This window comes from Macrotis lagotis, chromosome 1, assembly GCF_037893015.1.
Source record: "Macrotis lagotis isolate mMagLag1 chromosome 1, bilby.v1.9.chrom.fasta, whole genome shotgun sequence".
In the NCBI taxonomy this organism is placed as follows: Eukaryota; Metazoa; Chordata; class Mammalia; order Peramelemorphia; family Peramelidae; genus Macrotis; species Macrotis lagotis.
The window spans coordinates 316,667,057-316,685,877 of record NC_133658.1 but is presented as its reverse complement, the minus strand read 5'-3'; the positions used below and the strand labels follow the sequence as shown (position 1 = coordinate 316,685,877).

At 37.2% G+C, this 18,821-nt stretch overlaps 1 long non-coding RNA gene across 1 annotated transcript in view; it reads right to left on the bottom strand.

The window, feature by feature from the left end:
• Positions 1–18,821, bottom strand: part of LOC141505546 (uncharacterized) — a 79,969-nt gene that overhangs the window by 51,299 nt on the left and 9,849 nt on the right. The window contains exons 2-3 of the long non-coding RNA XR_012473624.1: positions 18,634–18,708; positions 4,970–5,050 (exon numbers count right to left, since the gene is read on the bottom strand). This is a non-coding gene — a long non-coding RNA (uncharacterized LOC141505546). The remainder of the gene's footprint in view (positions 1–4,969; positions 5,051–18,633; positions 18,709–18,821) is intronic.

Genomic DNA, 18,821 nt, shown 5'->3' with positions numbered 1-18,821 from the left:
CTCAATAGAATTCAAACCCAGGTCACTTGTATCCCATTTTAGCAAGAAAGTTCAGACTTTTTCTCATTATATCATGCTGCTTCCATGTTGGATTTATTTTTATCCAGTTGTGGATAAAAAGTTATTTTATTTCCAACCATGGGCAACTCACTTCTCTTCTTTTGACCTTACTTTACTCCTTTGGACTCCAAAGCCCCTTTCAGATGAAAAGTTTTAACATAAGCCATACAATGCTTCATTTCTGATGTGCTGTCACAGTCTTTGTCCATATCATTGCTCTCTGACCTCTCAGTGTTCACCACTAGCTACATGACCTTGGGAAAGGTCATTTCATCTCCCTGAGCCTGTTTTCTCATTTGTCAAATGTCACATTTGCCTCTTCTCTTTTATAAGGTTGCCGTAAGAGACAAATGAGAGAATGAATGTAATGAGGTTACATGGACTTTACAACACTGTACAGACATAAAGGAGCATTATCATGGCAAGTATTATTATCTAGACCAATTCCTTTTGTATATTTCCCTTGGTGATCCCTAATCATCTTTCCACATTCAGCTTAATAAGCATTTATTAAGTGCCTATTTACTATGTAATAGGCCCTGTGCTGTAGGTTCCAAAAAGAGGCAAAAGACAATCCTGCCCTCAGGGAGCTTACAATCTAATGGGGGAAGACAACATGCATAGGAATAGAAACAAATAAAGCAATGTGTAGGAGAAATAGGAAATAGTAAAGAGAGGGAAGGCATTGTAAGAGGATTTATGTCTTATTTCTCCAAGAAGACTTGAGAACTATACAAGGGCAAAGATAGTTTAATTCTTAGATGTTTGTATAGTGTCTTGCAAAGAACTCATTCTCAATAAACATTGATTGATTGATTGATTGATTGGTTAATTAATTAACTCTAGGAATAGGGAAAATGAGAGAAGATTTAAGGTGATTTGGCAGCTATCTTCATATATTTGAGGACCTACTAGGTAGAAAAGAGATTTGTATTACTGCCCTCTACTGGTTGACTTTCTCCTCAATCTCATTTACTAGTTTTTCCGTTCAGATTATGCTTCCTAATAGTGTATGTTCCCTAAAAGTCTTCTCCTGGACACTCCTTACTTCTTTCTCTGGTAAACTTGGCTTCCATGGATTTCATTATCTGAAGATGATTCACAAATCTATATGTCCAGCTCTAGTCACTTCCCTGAGTATTGGGCCCATAATTCCAGCTAGACAACCCATTATGTCCAAAATGTAATTCATTTTATTCACTAATCTCAAGGAAGCAATTGAAAATCTCATGCGATTTACAACTGGATAACATTATCTCATCTAATCCCACTATACTGGACTATACTGGAAACTCCAAAAAGTTTTATTACTAACCTGAGAATATATACCCTTCTTCCAGTTGTCCCAATTTCTGTCAAAGTCACAGCTATTCACCAAGTCTCTCAGATTCAAAACTTTAATGCTGCCCATAACTCCTCACCTTGTATAGTTATCCCTTCCAATATCGAGTGGGTTAGCACAGTGACCCCACAATCTGGAAAATCTGAGTAAAATTTTTTAACTTTATCTTTGTTCCAGAGAAGTCTGAATTTTTTCTTTTCTTTCATGTGGCATTTACACTATCTCATTGTAAAATTTGAGTTAAATATTTGGTTAGAAATTGTGTCTTCTACTAGCCTTTGAGTATTGTCTGCAGCTTTAGCAAAACCTATCAAAATTTCCTATTTAATTTCTTATGCTGACCGATGATATATGGAAGTGTGATATATTAAAACTGTGATAGGTAAATTCGTGACATGGAAAGGATACTATATGTTGAATCAGGTACCAAATCTTGACTTCCTCATCTTTGCAATATGTCTCATGATTGATCATTTGTCTGTTTACACAGCTACTACCCTAATTCAAACCCTTTTCACATCTTACCTAGACTATTTCAATGACCTCCCAGTTGACCCCCCCCACTACTCCCACTCTGATATCCTCCCCACCAATGCCAAAGTAACTTTCCTTAAGCATAGCTCTAACCATATCATTTTCCTAGTCAAGAACCTTAGTGGTTTTCTACTATAAAAAATAAACTTTTTTGGCTTTTAAACCCTGAATAGCTGAGCTCCAACTTCTTTCCAGTTTGATTGACTATTGCATGCATCCCCAATTCTATGGTCTAAATAGCACCTTTTCTGTGTTCTTCATACAAGCAAATCCTTTTCCTGGCTCTTTCCTTTTGCAATGATCATCTTCCATGCTAGAAATGTACTTCTACCTCACCTTCAACTTATAGAGTATCTCCTTCAGGAGTTGTCATCTTCTCCATGAAGCCTTTCCTGATCCCTTTCCCCAAATTCTAGTACCTTCTGTCCTTAGGTGTCATGAATTTATATAATATTTATTCTTATTAATTTATGCTGTTTATATGCATACATACACACACATATATGTATATCCACACACATAATTTATATGTGTTCTTACCTAATATTGCTTTCTTCTTCAATATAATGGAAGCCCCTTGAGAGTAGGGATTTACTCAATCTTTTAAGTTATATCTCCAGGGTCTCCCATATTGTCTAGCACATAATAGGTACTTAATCAGTTTTTGTTAATTGACTTGTTCTGCTTCAAGCCAGAAAGCAGAATTAAGAATGATTATTAGGAGCTATAGAGACAAATGGAAGCAAAATGCAACAAACAAACAAATCCTAATAAGTAGATCTAGCCACAAATGGAGGAAAGCCATGCTTTGGGTGATAGGAAGTGATCCTCTAGATGTCTTTAAACAAGGGTTATAAGACCATTTGTTGAGTAGGCGTTTGAAGGAATTTTTTTCAGGTGTGGGTCAGATTAGATGGTTTCTGAGCTTCCTTCTCACTGAGATGTTTTGATTCTATGAAATGGGTATCAGGGAATCAAGCTAAAATCACAAAATGTCACATTTCCAAAAAAAAGTTGAAATGTTCTATTGAAGTATTAGCCTCCAAATTCAGTTCTAGTGGTGAATTGAACTCATGGCTCTTTGTTCAGTGAAATGTAACTTGCATTGATTGTGTCAGACCTCCTGCTGGCTTGTAAGAAGTGAACTTAATTGAAGATTTTGTGGGAACAGGGGAGGAGGAATTCATATTTTTTTAGGGTACACTGTTTATGCCTGCTACAAGTGGGTTGGCAGATATTTGAAGAAACTGGAATAATGGAAAGCAATAGAGATGTAACAATACTGTCTCCAGATAGCATCTCTGGAGGTGGTTTTAAAACATTGCAATCCTCTTTTTCTATGTAACTGGAGATACTTCCATAGGCAAACAATGGCATGCATTCCTCTCCCAGACCAAAAGCCTAGGAGTCAGTCTATAGAAAATAAATTAGTGATGCCTCATTCTCCATGAGAAAGGCTCAGGGAGAGTTATAATTTTATTTTATTTTTTTCCAGTTTACAGAATAACATAAATCAAAAGAAGCAATAGTCTACCTTGTGTTTTGACTACTTCGACCCTCTTCAACCTCTGCCAATTTTTATCTCATTTTTGTTTAACTTTGTACATCAGAGTTTAATTTGAAAGCTGGTCCAGAAGACAGTGATGTATAGCTTACATCAAGTGTAGCTTAAATTACCCTATCCCCAGGGGTTTGAGGCTGAGGGGAGGGTCCCACTCCTACAGAAGGGCCGGGAAGAGAAATGGGAGCAACTTGCCCCCTGAACCCGGCTACCCTGGGCTGAAGAAGCATTCATGCTTCCTTGAGCCTCAGTCACTGATTTTCCAAAAGCTTATGATCCCTATGAGATGGTGACAAAGTTTCCCCTTTGATACTTAGAATATCTATTTTCTTTTCTTTTTTTTTTTTTTAGATTTTTCAAGGCAATGGGGTTAAGTGGCTTGCCCAAGGCCACACAGCTAGATAATTATTAAGTGTCTGAGGTTGGATTTGAACCCAGGTACTCCTGACTCCAAGGCCGGGGCTCTATCCACTGCACCACCTAGCTGCCCCCAGAATATCTATTTTCTAGGGACATTCTTTTAAGGTACTACGCCCTGAAATCTTAGATTACCTCCTTCTAGCAACCAGAAACACATTTATTTTTACAGAGATGGTCCTAGTATTGTGGTACAGGCCTGTAGTCTTAGTTACCGGGGAGGCTGAGATTGTTGTCCTTGAGATTGGGAGTTCTGAACTGCCATAAAGCTAAAACTAATTGAGTATCCACACTAAGTGGGGCACCATATGTTGAGCCATTGGAAGTGGGGATGCACCATACAGTCTAAAGAGGGATGAACTGGCCCAAGTCAGATACAGAGCAGATCACCTGAATTAAAATTCCACCTCAGACACTTAATCATTACCCAGCTGTGTGACCTTGGGCAAGTCATTAACCCCATTGCCTTGCCACCCCCTCCCAAGAAAGAAACAGAGCAGATCAAAGCTCATGTGCCAATCAGTATCGAACTGTAGACCTCAAACTTCTTTACAACTTTAAGTGAGAAGAATGGGGCTAAAGGTGAGGAAGATCATTGTTGTCAAAAGGTTGTAAGCCATAGTGAATGGAAGCCTAGCCTTGGAATTAAATGATGATGATGATGATGATGATGATGATGATGATGATAGCCAAGGGTAGGTGTATTATCCTCATTTAATAGATATGGAAAATAAGGTAAATAGAGGTTAAATGACTTGACCAGGGTCACACAACTATTAAGAGACTGAACCTAGATTTTAACCTAGGTCTTTCTGACTTTAGGCCTGGCACTCCATTCAGTGTCCCATCTAACTGCCCTAAAAGATTTGGATTCAAATCATTCCTTCAAATAGTACTTTTAGGAAAGAAAGAAAGAAAAAAGAGATAGAGAGAAAGAAAAAAGAGAGAGAAAGAAGAAAGTAGTGAGAGAAGAAAGAAAAAGAGAAAGAAAGAAACTAAGAGAGAAGGAAGGAAGGAAGGAAGGAAGGAAGGAAGAAATTTTTTAGTGATTTTACCTTTCTGTGCCTCAAGAAGCTCATGTTCTGCATAGGTGAAAGAAGTTTCCATGGAAGGATGTTCCCCTTACCCAATCTGGACTTTAAAAAAGAAAAAAAGTAGGATAATTAGTAGGATAATTACAGAAGTCTCTGCATTGGGAGAATGTTTTATTGATGGTATTTCTCACTTAGAGTCATTCATATGATTCTCTCCAGAAATTGTAGTCCCTTGGTACCCCTGTTTCCATCACAGAAAAATCCTGTTGCCCAGAAGCTAAAAGAAAGAAATGCACAGGCCTTCAGTCTTCTTGGTGGTGTTTTTGGGAAAAGAGTAAAGACCATATGGGCTCAGCACCTGTGTCTGGCAGAGGAGATGTTTCCAGCGTGGACTGCCTCATGCCCTGCTGACCCTCCAAGGGCTATGGTGACCCCTGCAGTGCCCGGGAGTCTATTGCCAATGACTCTCAGGGGGCCAGTGAACCAGCTGCACAGGGCAGAAATGATTAACCCTTCAGGGCTGGGCCAAAGCTTTTCTTGCATGAGGGATTTCCTGCTTTGTCAATTGTTGCTCTTAGCAGCTGCTCCCCGCTATCTGCTTCTTCCCTGACCAGACTACCAACCCACAAGACGGTAACATGGGGAGGAATGCTGTACTACCTAGAAAGTATTCTGTTTGGTTAGATGGTGTACACAGTGAACACCTTGTTCCTTTACCCAAACATTAAGAAATACTGGCTGTGTCAAATGGATAATATCCAAAATAATATTGCATTAAATTTCTGTTAAGCCTGAGCTAAAATACATTCTTCCTTCTGACTGTGAGATGGGAAGATATGACCCTCATTGTGTGTAGTGCATAGGGGTACTCAAGTAATTTTCCAATTAAATTAGGATCTTCAGTCACTCTCAGAAACACCAACTTGTTTCTGTTACTGACAAAATCAAGCCCTGTCATAGAGCAGTGCTTTAAAGGAAACAGCTGGTAGACCTTGCTTCATTTCTTGTCAAGGAAAAGTCAATGCTGTATAGGTTGCATTTTCAGGGTCTCAATTTAAAAGGTGCTTGAGAGGTCATCTTGTCTAACATCCTCAGTCTACAGATGGTAACCTAGATGATGTAATAGATAGACAGCAATGACCTTGGAGATAGGAATGACTTGCCTCCCAAATGCCCAGACCAGGGTTCTCTGTGATGTTTCACGTCACCATGATATTACATACCATGGAACATAAGGGAACTGATGAGAAATGTCTTAAATGGATATTTAGAAATGGAAGTTTCAATAGATGGCAATAGTAACAATTTCCAGAGAATATAAGGTTCAAAGGAAGTTGAAAATCAGAGCCCCTCCAAGTTTTAGTCTCCTTAAAATAATCATGATATGATTTTCCCCTCCCCCTTAGTTCTACTTTCTCTTTCACAACATGACTAATATGGAAATATGTTAATGTACTTGTATAACTTTTACCAGATTGTTTGCTTCCATGGGGAGGGAGAAGGGAAGAGAGAAGAGAGGACAGTAGAAAAATGAGGAACTCATGGGCGGCTAGGTGGTGCAGTGGATAAAGCACCGGTCCTGGAGTCAGGAGTACCTGGGTTCAAATCCGGTCTCAGACACTTAATAATTACCTAGCTGTGTGGCCTTGGGCAAGCCACTTAACCCCGTTTGCCTTGCAAAAAAAACCTAAAAAAAATGAGGAACTCATAAACATGCAAAGGATGAATACTAAAAATTGTGTTTGCATGTAATTGAGTAAAAAATAAAAGAATAAATAAAAAAATATAATCACCATAGAAATAATGGTTGTATTATTCTTCCTCTACATACACTGGTCTGACTCTTGACTTCTCTCCCTTCATCCTTACCTGATTAAAAATCCCAAGTATCCTGCAATACCTACCACAAAAGTAAATATTAGTATCTATTTACTCAAGGATCTTGTTAAAGTATAGGAAAATTCTCCAGCATGACAGAGCCTTTAGAGATAGAGAATCAAGAGATGTAGGCTTGAAAGGGACCTCAGCACTCATTTAGCCAGAGAAGCCCTTATTATACAAGATGGTAAATGGTCAACCAGTTCAAACTTGAAGACCTAAGCCTAAGAACTTAAAACCTCCAAGTCAATCTACTCCACTTTTATGCAATTGTTTTCTTTAGAATCCAAACCTAAATCTTTTAATTCTTCTGGGCCTCATCAGCCAACAAAAACTTGTCAAGGGCTGCATATAGAATTTAGTATTTATAAAATGTAATCATGCTACATGAATGAGCTTTGAGGGCCACACTCAAGTTGTAGGCAATGGGTTGAACACACTTGCTTTCAATGAATCCTGAACTCATCTCTTTTCAAGAGGTCTAACCATGACTCTCTCCTGCTTCAGGAGTGCTCCCAAATGTCAAATTGATCAAATATAAATGCCTTTGTTTCAGATGTAAGCCCCTTGACAAGCTTACCTTTCCAGACATAGTATAGAAGAGTGGCCTGAAACTCAAATATAACATATCACATATTGATTTTGAAAGTTACAAATTAGCCTTATCTAAGTAGCATTATATTTTTATTTGTTTTGCTAAATATTTCCCAATTAAATTTTAATGTAGTTCTGGTCTACCTGGGAGTTTTTCCAATATCTTTGTTTTGGATTACACCCTATTACAAAGGTTTAACCAAACTGACCTACTTCTTGTCCCTTTCATTCAGTCCCTCATTTTTGCACTATACATCATTGCATATTCCAGTTTTTGCATCAGATGCTTGGACACCATTCCCTCCTCCTGTCTGGCTCTAACAATCCCTAGTTTCCTGCCAAAGTTCAATTCAAGCACCCCTTCCTACAAGATACCTTTCCTTCCTCCCTTCAGGCTACTGGTGTCTCCTTACTACTCTCCCTATATTATCTCATATCATATTTTATATATATATATATATATATATATATATATATATGTATATGTATATGTATATGTATATATAATATATATTTATATATAATGTATATAGTATATATAATACACATATATGTGTGTGTATATATATATATATATATATATATGTGTGTGTGTGTATGTGTGTGTGTGTGTGTACTTACTGCTATATATGTGGGCAATTAGGTGGCATGATGGTTAGAGTGCCTGACGTGAAGTCAAGAAGCCTGACTTCATGAATTCAAATCTTATTAGCTGTGTGACCCTGGGCAAATCACTTTGCCTCCATTCCTCACCTGTAAAATGAGCTAGAAAAGAAAATAGAAAATTACTACAATGTCTTTGCCAAAAAAACCCAAATGGGGGTCAAAAAAGTCAGACACAAGTGAACAACAGCAACAACTACATGTGTTGTTCTCCCAATAGAATATAAGCTCTGTGAAGGCAGGAGCTGTTTAATTTTTTTCTTTGTGTTCCTAGTGCCTTTCTCAAGGCCCAGCATATAGTAGATACTTAATAAATCCTTCTTTTTTAATTTTTAAAAATTTTTTTTGTTTTTTTGTTTTCTTGCAAGGCAATGGGGTTAAGTGGCTTGTCCAAGGCCACACAGCTTGGTAATTATTAAGTGTCTGAGATCAGATTTGAACCCAGGTACTCCTGACTCCAAGGCTGTTGCTTTATCCACTCTGCCACCTAGCCGCCCCTTAATAAATCCTTCCTGATTTATTGCTCCTGATTCTGTTCTCTGGGGTCAAATAAAAAATAATATACCTAATCCCTTTTCTCTAAGACAATTTTACAAATTTCTGAAGATAGCTATCAAGAACTCCACAATCTTCTCTTCTCTATGCTAAAAATTCTCAGTCCCTTTTACCAATCTTCATATGTCACAGATACAAAACATTCACCAAAATTTTTATTCTTTTCTGGATGGTCTCCAACTTGTCAATTTTCTTCCTATAAGGTAGCACTAAAACTGAATATAGTATTTCACATGAAGCCTGACCAGGACAAATACAAAGGATTGCTTGCCTCTTTATTCCTGAAAGCTCTATCTTTCTTATAGCAGCCTAATAGTGAATGTGTTCCTTTGGATTATTTATTAAACTGCTCCCTCAAACCAACTATTCAGTTTCTTAGGCTCTCTAGATTGCTTTTAGACAAATTTCTGTCTAAGTATGTCTTTCCCATCTTGAATTTCTGGAGTAGGTTTTTAGATCCCAAGTTTAAAACTTTACTTAAATCTCAAATGAAACTCAAACTGATTGAATTCAGCTCAATGTTCTAACTTGTCAATATCTTTTCAGATCTTGACTGTCATTAAGTATATTAGCTAACCTCCTCCACTTTGTGTCATCTGCAAATTTACTGAGTATACAATCTATACTTTTATCTAAATCATTGTTAAAAATGCTCAACAGCACAAGGCCAAACAGAGATGCCCAGGGCACTCCATTGGAGACCTTCCAAGATAACATGGAATCATTATTGACTTTTTCAGTCATTCATCCAATTCAGGGTCCATCTAATTACATAAAAGTTTAGTTCATATTTCTCTTTTTCATAAGAAAAGCATAAGATACACTATTTCTTCAATAAACAGTTCTAAAGTTTCTCAGAAATCTAAGTCAAGCTCAGTGGCCTATAGTTTGCCAATGTTATTTTCTTCCTTTTCTTGGCAAACTGTTATTCTCCCTTCTTATTCTCCATCTTTGTGACTCAGTAACCACATTCTCAAGTTTCTTGACATATAGTTCATGTGGACCAAGAAATATTAATTCATCAAGGATATATACTTTTTCTCAGACTCTTTCATTGGGTATATTGGGACCATGAAATCCAATATATTTTACATATGAAGAAATTGAAGTGCAAAATGAGATAATGTTTCATAGCTAATCGTTAGTAAACCTGAGAGTATAACCCAGATTTCCTAACTCCCAGTCCAGTGCTATTTCTACTATAGCTTTCTGTCTCTCTAATTTACATATATACACATACATACATATATGTATACATATATAACCTGTATGTAAATCCTCTCACCCTCCTTCTAAAGAAAACATGCAGCAATAGGCCAACTTTTTAAGATTATCTGATTGATACTTAAGAATAGGTGGGGAGATGTGGGAATGGATGTTAAACAGTGTGAAGAGGAAAGCAGACTCAGGATACTGGTGCCAGGACACTGGGTGAGCAATCAAAATGATGAAGATATTGGAAATAAAGTTAAGTGACAAAGAAAGAAGAAGACATCACCCAAAATGAAAATCTACTCGCTCCCCAGAAATAGTTTAGAAGAGAGAAGATTCTGATAGTTCCATATATTATTTATGCCACTGGCCAGTGTGAGTAAAGCATAGAAGAGCTTGGATATCCCTGATAGCCTCCAAAAACCCCAATCAGTGACAGATGCCAAATAGTTTCAGATTAAGCATGCAACCAATGGGAAATGGAGAAATAGAGGGTAGGGATGGGATACAGAAAGAAGTAGAGACTTGAGAATGGGGGGAAAGGGGTGATGGGTAAGGGGCAAGGAAGAGACATGGAGGAAAAAATACTGGAAAGAAAGAGAAGGGTAATTGTAGTGAGGAGAAGGGGAAAATGTTAGGATTAGAGGATAGATAGGGAAGAGGTAGAGCTGGTCATGGAAGAATGAAAAAATTTAAAGAACTAGATTCAAAGAAAGCCAATGTTGGCCAGTTTATAAGCTCCTCTGTTTTGAAGAGTTGGCTAGAGCTATGTAAGCAGGCAAAGCATATCAGAGAATTTCCCTGCCAGCTACCACCATCCAGGAGTGGCTATTTTAGAAATATATTGTGGGAGAAATTTACATTGGGGGCGGTAAGAAATGTTGCTCTTTCTTTGGAAAGAAAATTGTGTCAGGGTGAAAATGATGATTGAGTTAGCTAAGAATAATTAACATTGGTGGTACCCTGAGAACAGAGAAAGTGCTTTCCTTGACAGCTCTTTGTGACAGGATTAAGTAAGGGGGAGGGGGAGAGGGATGGATAGAGTCTCCCCATTTAAGTGAAGATGCTACTGGCCATATTCTCCTGTCACAATGAATATTATCAAGTGCTGTTTCTTGACAAGCAAGGCTGCTCTGATTCAGGTCTAAGTTCCTAGGAATTTGCCATATTGTCTTTCATGGTAGTTTCTGGCCCCCTACCCTAGAATTGACTGATTTAAATATGAAAATGGACTGTCTGATAATTTCTGACCACTTTATGGAATGATATAAATGAAAAAAATTACAAAACCATGGACATGGAGCTAGGAAATCTGTGTTTAATATCCTAGATAAAACTTTACTAGATAAAACAAATACCTTAGCCTCAGTTTCTTCATCAGTCCAGTGGGGATGATACTACTTATATTATCAACCTCTCAAAGCTATTGTGAAAATAGAATTGAATAATTTATGTAAAATGCCTTGTGACTATAATGTTCTATAGAAATGTAAGAGAAGACTTGCTAGTGATCCAAGGCTGTTTTAAGGAAATGAGCTAGGTTGTAGAGTTCTCTTTTTTTATGCTAATAATAGAATATATATATATATAATTGAAAGAACTTTAAAAACTGTATTGATACTCATGAATTGTCATTTTTATTATTTATAGACTGCATGAAGAATATCATTGAGATGTAGATAGGTAAAAGTATGTATTTAAGTACTGATAATGTGCCAGATACCATGTTACATGCTGAGGATATAAACCCAAGCAAAAAAAAAAAAGTCCCTATTCTCTAAGAAAGGAGAACAACATATAGAAGGGAGCTAGAAAGGGAGGGTGGAGAAATAACAGGACTGGGAGGAAATGAAATCTGGAGAGTAGAAGTAGAGTAGAAGAGTAGAACTGAGAATGAAGTGAGCATAGCCTGGACACAACATAAAATGGTCCCTCCAATTGAGGAATTATCTTTCAAAAGAAAGAGTTGTAGAATATACATGGATGTACCAAATCTTACCTGACTCCCCCCTGCCCCCCAGCTGAGGGTTGGTAGAATTCCTTTAAAGAGATATAAGAGGAGTGTTTCCAAATGGCTGCACCATCCATGGTTGCCCCTCCCCAAGTATAAGGGGGTTATCCCTTTGCAACCCAGTTTCATTAACCACTAATGGTCAGATTAGTTTTTACACAGATATATATATATATATATATATATATATATATATACACACATTTCAGAAGATATAATCACAAATATACAAAATACAAATTTACTCCCCTAGGTCCAAAATTTAGCTCAGTTTCTATAGAACACAGTCTCAGTTTCAAGTCCACCTCAGGTTTGAGTAGCAAGTACTCTGGCTTCTCAGGATTTCCATGCCAGTTTGACTGAATACACCATACTGTCTGCAATCCTGGGTCCAAGATAATATGGCTCAAATTCCTGGCCTCTTGTGAATCATCTCTAGTATCTGAAATTGAGGAGCACAAACAATATAGAATAGAAACAAATACCCCCTGGCCCATTTCTCAGAGCTAGCAAAAAAGAAATGGAGAAAGGGAAAGCAAATTCTTCTTTTCCTTACTGGTTCAATTCATTGTGCCCATATTTTGCATGAAGTAGGATCCCCCTTAGAATGAAGCAGATAGGAGCTCAGAAAAGAGAATATGCTAGATGCTAGAAAAAAGAACAACTGAAACAGACACAGACAGACACAAAGGAAGACCGAAAGCCTGAAAGAGACAAACAGACAGACAGACAGACACACACACACACACACACACACACACACACAAAGAGTAGCCAAACAAAAATCCCAAACAAACTTTAACCAAGCAACCAACTGACTGACCAACCGAACAAAAAACCAATTGGCTCAAGTCTCACCAGTTTTAAAGATGCTGGTGGCCAAAGGAAGCAAGGATGAAAGTTTCTGTGTTACACAAATTGGGCATGGTCAGACCAGACTAGATTACATATATAAATCTGAAAGACATGCTGTCCTTTTTCACTGGTCTTAAGTTTAAAGAAGTAAAAGTAGAATTGGAGATGGTTCAAAGAATCTATCTTAGAAGAGTCATAGTTAAATATCCTCATTGCTTTGTCTGTGTTTCAGGTTACTTCATGTAGTTTGTACTTGAAGTAGAATGGTACGTAAGTAGGTTCTAATAATTTTGGGGGAGAAATTTAATAGTCAAAGTAGCATCTACTGATCTAATATAAAATATGTGAGGAAATGGGGAACAGATATGAAAAGAATGGAATATAATAGAAAGCATTTATTAAACACCTTCTATGTACAAACACCTTCTCTGTTGGGGATAAAAAGAAAAATTAAGACAATCAAGTCTTCAAAGAGATCGTTTTTTAATAGGAGAACAGCACATATAAAGAAGAATGATTTCCAGGGCAAAGAATTTTTGTCTCCAGGTAGATCATAGGAATAACAAAGAGTCTAGAAGTAATGATAATGTTGATTTGATTTCTATTTCTATAACAAGAAATAGAAAGAAAATGAAATAGACATGCAAGGAGTTGGGGAGGATTTTATAATGTTCAAGATGGACAAATATAAAACATATAGGGTCATCTAGTTGGTGAGGTTATTTGTTCCTTTGTAATAGAGGGATAATAATATTTACAGTCACTTCCCCAACAAGGTTGTCATAAGGATGGGATAAGATAATATATTCTAGTACTTTATAAACTGAAAAAAAAAGGCATAGATGTGTCAGCTTTTATTATTACTTTCAAAGAGGCAGCATGAAATAGTGGCTAGAGGACTGGCCTTGAAGTCAGAAATACTTGAGTTCAAGTTTTGCTTCTGACAAATTTAGCTCTGTCAATGGGGATGAGTAGCTTAACTGATCAATGCCTCAGATTACAGGTTCTAGGAAATCAAAATGCAATCTACAGATTATAGGAATTGCATATCTTCATCATTGGAGACTTTCCACAGTGGGACTCACCCCATACAAATGACTATATAGGTCCATCTCAAAATCTTTCTTCTCATCTTTCTCTTTCTCCCTCTCTTTCATAATTATAACGAACATCATCATCATCGTCATCATCACCATCATCATCATCGTCATCATCATCATCATGCTTCCTCTCCGTTTTTCTCTTCCTCTTCCTCCTCTTCTTTCTTATTCTTTCTCCTCCCTTTTCATCTCCTTTTTCTTCTTTTTCTCACATAACTTGAGCACCAGTCTCTGAGTCAAAAAACTGGGGTTCAGATCCAGATTCTCAAAGGCTTAACTATTTTACCCTGGGCAAAATACTTGCCTCTGAGAACCTGTTTCCCACCTGTGAAAATAGATTAATAATTGTGCTACCTAGTTCATGGAGTTTTTGTGAAAAAAGAGCTTTCTCTCACTCTGATGTTCCATATATTTATATATGTTATTAATATTATCAGCAGCCCATAGTGTATTCACTGCCTAAGGGAGGGACTTCAGTAGTTCCTTCTAATCTTGCCTGGGAATGGAGGAAATTCCCTTATTTGTCTATCTTGTCAGTCAAAATCAAGAGAGGTAAAAATATATTTATGGAAGTAGAAAGTGGAAGGAAAACTAAATGAACTCTTTTTTGGGGACTAGAAAGTCTGTCCTCACCATTTCCAAGGAACATTAAAAATATCTAGGCCTTCTCTGTCCTGGTGTACAACTTCAAAGTAGAAAATCCATTGTAAATGTCACACCAACGCAAATGCTCCCTTTAGCACCTTGGTTCATTCACTTTCCTGTTCAAAGACTAGCTCTCACTCCCTGGCTAGCAATGTTTTTTACTTCTATAAGGTTTCTCTACGCCTTGCTTCTGGCAGGACAATTTGTTCCTTTTATTCCAATTAACAAGCCCCCTCACCACACTGAGATGCCTGTGTAGCCCAATCTCTTGAAAGGACATGCATTTCCAAGAAGCACAGTCCCTATGAGCTGAGAGCTCCCTGGCATGGTATAACTCACACTTCCCATACCTTCACTGTGGGATCCAGTCCTCATGCAGGCAAGCCTCCCAGCTCAGGCTGTGTAAAAACTATAGAGACTGGCATTAAGCTGGCAAAGTGGCTTCAATTACTCCCCACACACACATCTCCCCAGCTGTGGGGACAGAGGACAGTGATCAAATACAGTACATCCCTACTCCTTGCCTCAACCTCACTTTACTGCAGGCTTTGTACATTAAAGAAGAGGGGGTTGGTTATTCATATAGAGAGAAAGGAAGAGAGGGAGAAACAACCTGAGATGAAGTGCATTTGAAAATCATTTGTTTATTTAAAGATCATGCTTCTGAAAATACCAGAATGCAAGACATGTACATAAGTTACAGTGATAGAGAGGGAAATGAACAAAACAAAACAAAGCATGTTCACACAATAACAACAGCAGCAGCAGCAACAATAACAACAAAGAGAATAATACAGGCCATTTTTTTAAAATTGCATATTTAAAATATATGTATCTCACCCACAGAATTAGATTATTTTTTTAAAGGCTGCTCAAAAACACCTTCTTCTGGCCTCTTTCTTTATAAAGCAGCCAGCCTCTCCTTTAACTCCCTTTAGGGAACTTCTTATAAATGAGGATCTGTATCTCTAGGGATTTCTTTAGTTAGAAAAGTGTTTTATTAAAAAGTATATGTTTGCAACAGAATGCTGAGCAATATAATTAGCTGGTTGCTTAGGTTTTATTTTAAGAGATTGTATAGCCAAATTCTAATTAAACATATTCTCAGGATGTTTGAAATGGGACAGTGCTACTGAATGGGCAGTGAAATGAAAGCAGTGAAGACACTTTCTGTGAAAGCCAAGTAGACAGCTCTAGGGGCACAGACCACTCTGAATTATTTTCTGTTCTTGGCTCTATTCCATTACTTTAGAGAGGTGCCCCTTTGGTGGGGAATCATTTGACACCCTGAGATCAAAGAGGCTAATACTAAGAACATTGGCCAGCATTCTAATCTTTTCCCCCTCCCCTCACACACCTAAGGGGTGATTTTGGACAAGTCCCATCCACTCTGAAATTCTTTTCCTCCATTAAAACCCAAATGAAGGAGTTGGATGAAATGGTCTCAGGTTATCATCTCCAATTTGGTGAGTGCAAATTGCCTTTTGTCTAATATGCTGCTTAAATTAGCACCAAATTTCAAGTCAAGAAACTGAAACTATGGGATTTTAGTAACAGAAACTACTCCCTATACCCCCCTTGACCCCTGATCCCATACACAAACTTTCACTTATTTGAGTAGTTGATAATGTGTTGCCTACAATTTGAAAGTCAGAAAATGACAGATTATACCTGTGTTGTAACAGCCCTATCTAAGTGTTTCTGTCACCCCAGCAAGCTGCCCAGGCTCCGGTATCCGACTAAAAATGGCATTTCTCACTTGATTTACAGGTCTGGCTACACAACCCCAAAATAACAATGTTATTTCTCCTACTCCATACTTAATTCTGGCTTACTTCCAAGTTGATTTGAGGTGCAGTTTATACACAATAACATCTCACTTATGCAGAAGTTGTTTACCTGACAACCTTCCCTGTCTAGAACACAGCTGAAAAGCAGGAAAAGAATAAAGAAAATAGATATCATAGTCCAAAGAAGCTCTTACATTTTACACTCAGTCCTTATTCAAGAGTATATTTACTCTTTAGTCACAATTTCTATCAAACCTGGTCTCTCAGTCTCTAGCCAAATTCGAAACAACATATGGGATAAATAGGGAAAGACCTTGTTACTCAGGCAGGTTCACAGACTACCAAGGAAATAATAGCTAAGACATAACAGCAATGTAGGTGGAAACAGAATAATAGAGCTTCTCAGTCTGGGGTCATCACTTAACAAAGGAGCTGCCACCTCTCTAACTTTTGAGTACCTCAGATTGTTTAAGTTTTGAAAAGAATGGAAATCCTTGAGGAGGATCCTGAGTCATCCTAAAAAGTGATTTTGAGTAGCCTCTGTTTAAGAAGGAAGGAGAATGTAACAAAGAGTTTGGAGAGAACATTAGTTTAGAATTCTAAGATGTCCATATAATGATTAAAACCATAATAAAATATACTTGTGAAGATTAAATTGATAAAGTTTAGCTATCTCAAATATTTGCAGCTTATCTTAATGAATACCTAAGGAATATCTATAACCTATATATTATATGTGTATATACAAATGCAAGCATGTAAGCATGTATATATGCATCAATTCACATGTGTATCTACATGCATTCATGCGCACACACACATATATACATATATATATATATATATATATATATATATATATATATATATATGTATATACAAATATAAAATCTTCTCTTAAAGAGCCTAGAGTTTGAATGGAACTTACCCTGAGAGCTGCACAATTATGGAACAGCAGCATCCTCTGAACAAAATGACCTTTTCATCAAGTTACAAAACATTAAAGGTTAAAGAATGTTTGAAAGGAAGTTAATACTTTTAAAACATTAGAAAAATCGCCATTCTTTCAGAGACCAGACCAAAAATGATAGGGGCTCTGTAAGATGACATTTAGGTATGTACATGGGTAATTGTAAATGACTTACAGTCAAGAGGTGTGAAATATTTACATTATCTGCTTTAATTCAAAAATTGTGAATGAACTTCCTTTGGAGATGCAATAGAGATTTGATAGACACAGATATCTAAAGAAAGGCCTTTCTGCTCAGGAGCTGGTTTAATTGCAATTTTGAAGTCACATTTCTTTCCTCTCTCGTGTATATAAATGACACTAGAACAAAGAGAGTGAATCGATGAGTGTCAGATTTTCTAAGCTTCCACTTTACATCTGACCTGGATGGTGCAAACTCCAGTCACTACTAACAGGGAAAACAGAACTATCAGCCTCACTTTATCACCAGCCTCCTTCCCTAACTAGCTTTGGGAAAACACTTCATGAAACTGGCCTCTAAAGGTCTGCAAAGGCTCAACCTTCAGAGGAAAGTTCAGGTACCATTCTCTTTACTTGAGGCCTTCTCCCTACCAACCCTCTCAACTCTCCCTGCTGACATCAAGGGTATTTCCTGCCTTCTGAACTTTGAACATGCTCAAGTTTCCATATTAATCATTGGTACCAATCTTTGTGCTCAGGTGAAGCTAATGTTGCTGAGCTTTTTTGAAAGACCTGAAAGGGTATATGAACATAATACTTATACACCCATACACACACACACACACACACACACACACACACACACACACACACACACACCAGAATGGAAAATAATTCTATATGGTAGCTCACAGTAAATTATTCCATCCACACAAAGAATATATATGGAGTCTCCTTAATAAACACAGTCATTAAATTTTATTTAATGGTTAGGACGATGTTCTATCTCAAAACTCATTTACTTCATGGAAATAAACGTAAATATTGAAAAATATCATTGTCAAAATCAATTCCCTCTATAGTCTATGAGTCTATTATCTCTCTATCAGTTCTTCCTCATGAAGAAGCCTACAGATAGATTTCACTGTTTGACAGCAAACTGACACTGAAGCTTCTCAATTAATTAATTAATTGCCACTTCATTACTGGCCAGCTATACTAGGTGTCTAGTTCTGTGCCAGATGCTATAGGGAGAGATGAAGATAAGACACAGCTCTCTGCCCCAAAGGAACTCCTGGTCTTTCTGAGATGGACATGAAGTAGTCAGAGAGTGACACAAGGAAGAATGTATCTATTAATATATGAGCCAAATAGAAGAAAGTATTAAATTTAGATCTTAAAAAAAAACAACAAAAATGTGAATTAATATTTTTAGGCTGTTATTTACTTACCAGCATGTTTTTTGGCAGGTCACTTCCTTTCTGGCTTGTAAATTAAGGGGACTAAACCTCTAAGACCTCTTCCACCTTTGGGAAGGGAGAAATTTAGAATCAGGAATGCACAATTTGCAAAAATCACACTTTCCTTCATTGAATGCATAGTTTCGTCTTCTCTTCTTTGGAATGAAAAAAATGTCTAG